Raw genomic sequence first — 5,965 nt, 5'->3', positions numbered from 1 at the left:
CATGAATCATCAAACACCGTCCTAAGCTTGGAATCTTTGTGAATTTTTACCACTGATGAGGTAAAGTTTATGCAGAATTTGTGTTTGAAGAAACGATTTTTATGTGCCCTAGCTCCTTATATTCTCGTTTGAATTGATATTCAACTTTCAGTCTAGAATTCAGACACAGTAATGACAATTCTTCTGACTCCCTAAATCTCTTCGTTTGCTCTTCATTACATATTTTCCAGCTGAATGATGGAATCCCAGATCGAAGGGTGCAGTTAATTTTTCCTACGGCACGTCACTTTCATCTGCCTAATGCCCAAGATGTTCCAATTTGTGCTCGAAAGGTTCGACGATGAGCCCTAATATCTTGGCACATTCTGACGACACGAAGGAAAATTGGCTTCCACACTCTATTACTAGAAGAATCCCTGTGCATCACAAACCTGCACAACAGCAGTCCCCAGAAGAATTTTTCACTTCACCTGATCCTAAAGTGAGGCATTCTTGAGTTGAAGGTTTAATTACAGCAGCAGTCTATGGTTCGGGTTTATGCAACCAGGTGTGATGTCCTTCATATCAGATCAAACATCTCCGCAGTGAAGAGCATTGACTAGTAATGCTTCGATGAAAGGCAATTTTCGCATCCTGAACATTGCTTGAGAAAATTTATCCTTTCTGAAGGAGATGCCTTCCTAAATTGCTTACATACCAGGCGACTTTCATTTATTGGCATAGAAGAGGGGGTAGAAGGTACTGTGATGTTCTAAACTGCTGAATGTCCCATAGCAGAGCAAGAATATTGTCCCACATCCAATTGAACCTGTCGAATGGGTTATCTAATTTTCTATACATTCCTTTAAATACAAATAATTGTGATGGGTCAGCTGAAATAGATCTCTTTTGTTCCAGGATGGCCTTTATTTTTGTCCCAAACGACTTAACCTTTCCTTAAGCATTTTAAATTGTTGCTTAACAGCAGTATCCAGAGACTCTATGATATTCCATAGTGACAACTAAACAAAAAAAAAACAACTACTAGAGAAAAGGGGACCAATGAAAATAATAAATGAGCCATTAGGAAATGTAACAATATAAAGTAACAAAAAACTGATGAGGAACGAAAGCTGTGGAACACTGTCAACAGGATAAAAAAAAAAGGTAATTATAAATATATACATATATAATCAATTATGATGATGCTGCTATTCGGTATATTACCCTGAGGACCAAAACAAAATTGCGAATTAATATCACCAGAATTAAATCAATAATAACAAATGATTATGAAATTAATTAATCAATAATGTTAATTACAAATTAATAGTAATCCTCCAATCTGCCCGATATGACCAAAATGTGGCGGGGGTTCAAAATGAGCTTGCTAAAACTGCCAGCCAGTATTAAATTAAAAAAGTGATGAATAAAAAACATTGTTTTATTAAAAGGCTAGAAGGCTAACAAAAAAAAACCTCAAGTAGCAGCATAAAAAAACGATATATCTCCTGATTATAAAAAAATAATAATATAAGAACTTCTTGAACACAGATGAAACAAAATTTAAAATAAAATATTCTTAAAGGTAATATTTACAAAAAAAAAAAGTTTATGCTATGGAGCCTTATTAAACTCACAAACTCGTCTTCCAAATGTCCCAATGTTGTTGTACTGTGCTTCCATATGTTCCAGTGTGGGTTAACAGCAACTATAAAAAAAAATCTTAAAATACACACACATATATATATAATTTTTCTTTTACACAGTGGTCCATAACACAATGCTTTATGTAATTCTTATTACATAATATTATGGAACAATAGTGTGAAAAAAACTAACACAATAAATGGTTTTATACACAAAATTCTAATTGTCATCAAAATATTGGCTTGTGACAAGTTGCTCAAAGCTATTTATATATTATCTTCTGCTGCGTTACAAATTGATAATAAAAACATTTATTATAAAGTAATAACATAGCACATTATATTATAGTTAACCTTAACAAAAAGCATATATTGACTATATAAAAGTGAAGTTTAGAGGGTGTACAATATTCTTTCAAATTAAATACTATAATCAAAATTTTACTTATTTATAATAGAGTTTGAAGAAAGGGGCACAGTTATATATAATATCTAGAAAGCATATATAAATATATATCTAGAAAAAGTGATCAAGTTATAATTTGTTTGCCGTGATAAAATAATAATAAACTTTATCATCGAAAAGAAGTATAGCATTCCATGTGAATATTGTTACATTCAGTAAATTGTTTATCAGAAAGGTAAAGTTCTTTATCATGTGCACCTCTTCATTCTCTGTTATCAACACTTAATAATCTTTGTCAGCTTCAACATCTCAATTTCTTCTTGATGCTGCATGTCCCTATAAAATATAGTTTCATTGTGCAATTTTTAAGGGAAGGAAATTATCACTTTTTCTTCTGCCCATTGTAATATTCTGTATACTTAATTTTTCTGTGATCCTAAAATGAATTATTTTATGTTCTAGAAAAGTTAACTGAGAACTATTTAATTGTTCCCAAACTTTACCTCAATTGGGTGGATTTTTGTTCCTTCAATTTACTTGGATTGCATCAGTTCCAATCTGATGTAAAATAAACAAATCAGTGATAAAAAAGAATAACTGAAAATGAATAAAGTTTAATATACAAGTATGTTTCTTTTCCTCAATTCCCAATTCAGCTGTATAATTTCCAAAAAATTCAAAGATAAAGTAGATGAAAAATAGATAAAATAAGTAACTATGAGGGACCCACCCAAGTATCGAAAGGTCACAAGTCCTGAAGATGGTCCGGCATCCTATGCAGCAGTAGCTGGTTCGAGCCGAAGCCACCATAGTGGTGACCAGGGTGGAGGAAGCAGGCAGGGAGATGCTGGCGAGGGCGATCCGGAGCCCTCGCAGGTTCTTTTGTTGGTAATCTTTTGGCTGATCAGCTCTGATTGGCTGCGGGGGACCCCTGTTATGGACCCTATCATCATGTAGGTGAACGGGACCTTCGCCTGGAGAATCGCAGGGCACATTATTTAAGAATGCAAATGTGGAAAAGGGATAAGAGGGCAGCCACTTAGGAGATCCTGTAGTCAAGACAAAAACCGCCCCTCTATACTCCTGAGGCCCTACGCGATTACTGGGCCCCAATTATTGAGAGCCCCTCAACCTCATGGAGTGGTGTAGAGGTAAAGGGGCCTAGAATGACACCCAATGCCTATATGTGGACCCTGGTGACGAAGGAGAAGGTTCTCGGGTTGTCTCCAGATGAGAAATCGACAGGGAGACCCATTGTCTCCGCTCTTTTTCAACTTGGACATGGACCATGTCCTCGGAGGATTTCCTGCGAGGGTTGGCTTTATGCTCCATAGCTGGTCCTCGGTTTATCGACGTGTTGAGGAAGCTAGACGTCAGAATTCACTGCGCTGATGGTTCCTCCTCCCTAGGGATGTTCTTTGTGCCTTGTTTCACGTTCCCGTTTTTTATTTTTGGGGGGGAGGGGCTGGGGGTACCTAGGCTCTCCAGATTGGTCGTCAACTTGAGGGAGGTCCGTTTTTCTTCTCTGTGCACGGGACTTGAGGAGGTGGGTTATGTCCTGATGTGAGGTAGACCCAAGGGACTGATTTTCTTTCAGGAGAGATTCCACCGGCGCGGCGGGGGGCGAGAGTGACGCATTGGAGAAAACAACACTCACCTGGTACTTGGCAGACATTTTTTATTTCATACAGGTTAGAAACTGAAATATGTAGAGGTGACAGGATCTCTCCTAAAATGAGTTAAATCACAGTCGTAAAACATGGTAACATGTGAGAAATCGACTGTATAGTTTTGAGGATAATATTTGCTACATTGCACCAACAAAAACCACAGTATCATAATACCAAATTATTTTGAGAGTATTGAAAACAAATATTAATTAACTTATACACACATATATATTTTTGTGGATATAAGAACAAATAATAGATGAGGAGAACATCCAGAAACCAGGTACAAGTTCCTGTTATCTTTTTATAAATAAGATCGCATGTTTTACAATGTTTCAAACATTATGTCGTAAAATGTGGTATCTGATAGTACAAGAGCCCAAGAAAAGAAAAAATACAGTTATTTCACCCCAATTTTTGAGTACTTTAAAGAAAAATATGTGTAATTACTGGCCGAAATGGGTGAGCCCTGCCATGTATAGGTTGCGGGAATGAAAAATAGCGGCCGTTTCAAAAAGTTAAAAAAAAAATTAATTTTTCATTTATAAAACTACCAACAAGATTAGAAAAGCAACGAGGACACCATACAAAGTAGAGTAAATTTGCTATAATATCATTTCTTACAGAGCAGAGCTATTTACCTTCATATAGATAGTTTTTTAAAAAGCAACATTTCATTACAAATTAGTAGTTAGGCAATTTATTTTGAGAAATCTATAACTCAAAAACCATTCAACGCACAGATGTCTATTAGCACTCAAAATAAAGCTATTTTATATAGAGCTATAAATTTATCTTTCTCTCGGCTCTTGTACTATATATATTTAGTGTGGTTTGAAAGTTTTGTTTAGCACGTACTGTCAACCTTGACACAAATTTGTATTCTGCGGAATATAACGAAACATTTGTAAGTAAATTATAAATTATAAATTGTGTATATGTTTTACCAAGTCCAGTTATCGAATATTGTTAAGTAGGTTAATAAAGGAAGAGGCTGTAAAACATGGTATCATGTACATAACATGTTTTACTTGAGAAGAGGACCAGAGGTACAGAAAGGAGTTACTTAGATTTCACTCATATAGTTGGGGTCTTCAGGATTGCCATTACCTAAACAGCTCTTGTATTATGAGAACTATCGTCAAGAAACAGACCGCGCCAGGCACCTATCTTTGTCACTTATCATTTTACCTCCAACCAGCTATCACCTACCACAACTTAATACCAATATTATAAAGAAGAAATTTCCAACTCATTCATTTTAAAAAATGTGCAATCAGCTTTTAGGAATCATAAATTACCAAAAACGTTAATTTAACAATATATCAGATAAGATGCTTTACGAATGAGTCCCTGACAATAAAAATTGTGATTGTGATGATACCTTATTATAAATACGTTGCTCAGTAACCGATGACTGTATTCAGATCAAAGTGCAAAAGTAGTATTTGTTCAATATGTTGGATATAACTTCTATGAGTTTCTACAATAGGCTAAATTGATGAGGGATAAATTAAATAACATTTCCATCTAGGCGGCATTGGGAATTCAAATTTCAACTTACCTCAAACTTAATATTTATGAACACATCGATATATGTATTTATGAAGCGCACGCATAGCTTTGTTTAGTAATGAAGAAAAAGTAAAATATATACTGAAGTTGTGTCGAAATAAAACATAATCATTAAATGAATATAAAAACACAATAAATGAGTATGAGGAAACGAAAGTAAAAGAAATAAATATTTATGAATGAAAATGTATAAATATAAAAATGAATGTAAAACAAAAATGTACATGAAAGAAGTAAAGAATTGAGGTTTTTAAATAAAATTAAATAAGAGGTTGTTAGTAATGGTGGATGTATAATCGTGTACTTACAGCTATATATGTGGCAGTGTTCGGTCTAGGGGCCCAACGCAAGAAATGTCAGAAATTCCTAACTGCCAGCAGGAACCTCCAGTACACCACAGCAAGGGCCAGCTCTGCACTCTGTACCCGCTTAATAACATAGCTATTTACCCTATATTGCTAAGTAAAAAGGATTTAAGTCCATGTTCTTGATTTTTAAGGAGACGAAACATAAAGTTAAAAAAATCTGTATAAAAACTATGTCTGTTGAATACAATTTTAACCATGATATTATCATAAAATAGAACTTAAATCCTTTATACCGATCGATTCAGACGTTTTTCTCTGAGTCTGACTATTATACTTAGCTCAAAATCGACTTTGACACACGAATCCTATATATATATA

At 34.6% G+C, this 5,965-nt stretch overlaps 1 protein-coding gene across 3 annotated transcripts in view; it reads left to right on the top strand.

Annotated features, from left to right (window-relative positions):
* Positions 1-2: 2 nt before the first annotated feature.
* Positions 3-5,965, top strand: part of LOC106678019 (uncharacterized) — a 20,788-nt gene continuing 14,825 nt past the window's right edge. The window contains exon 1 of one of the 3 annotated variants that reach the window (XM_024361504.2): positions 3-1,146. The gene's annotated coding sequence lies outside the window, so the exon portion shown is untranslated. Of the gene's footprint in view, positions 1,147-3,590; positions 3,988-5,965 lie in introns of those variants that run through there. The other 2 variants (XR_010842751.1, XM_067044949.1) reach the window with 2 other exon arrangements.

This window comes from Halyomorpha halys, unplaced genomic scaffold, assembly GCF_000696795.3.
Source record: "Halyomorpha halys isolate HHAL.00 unplaced genomic scaffold, Hhal_1.1 Scaffold119.1, whole genome shotgun sequence".
Classification (NCBI taxonomy): Eukaryota; Metazoa; Arthropoda; class Insecta; order Hemiptera; family Pentatomidae; genus Halyomorpha; species Halyomorpha halys.
This window is presented reverse-complemented; position numbering and strand designations above follow the sequence as displayed.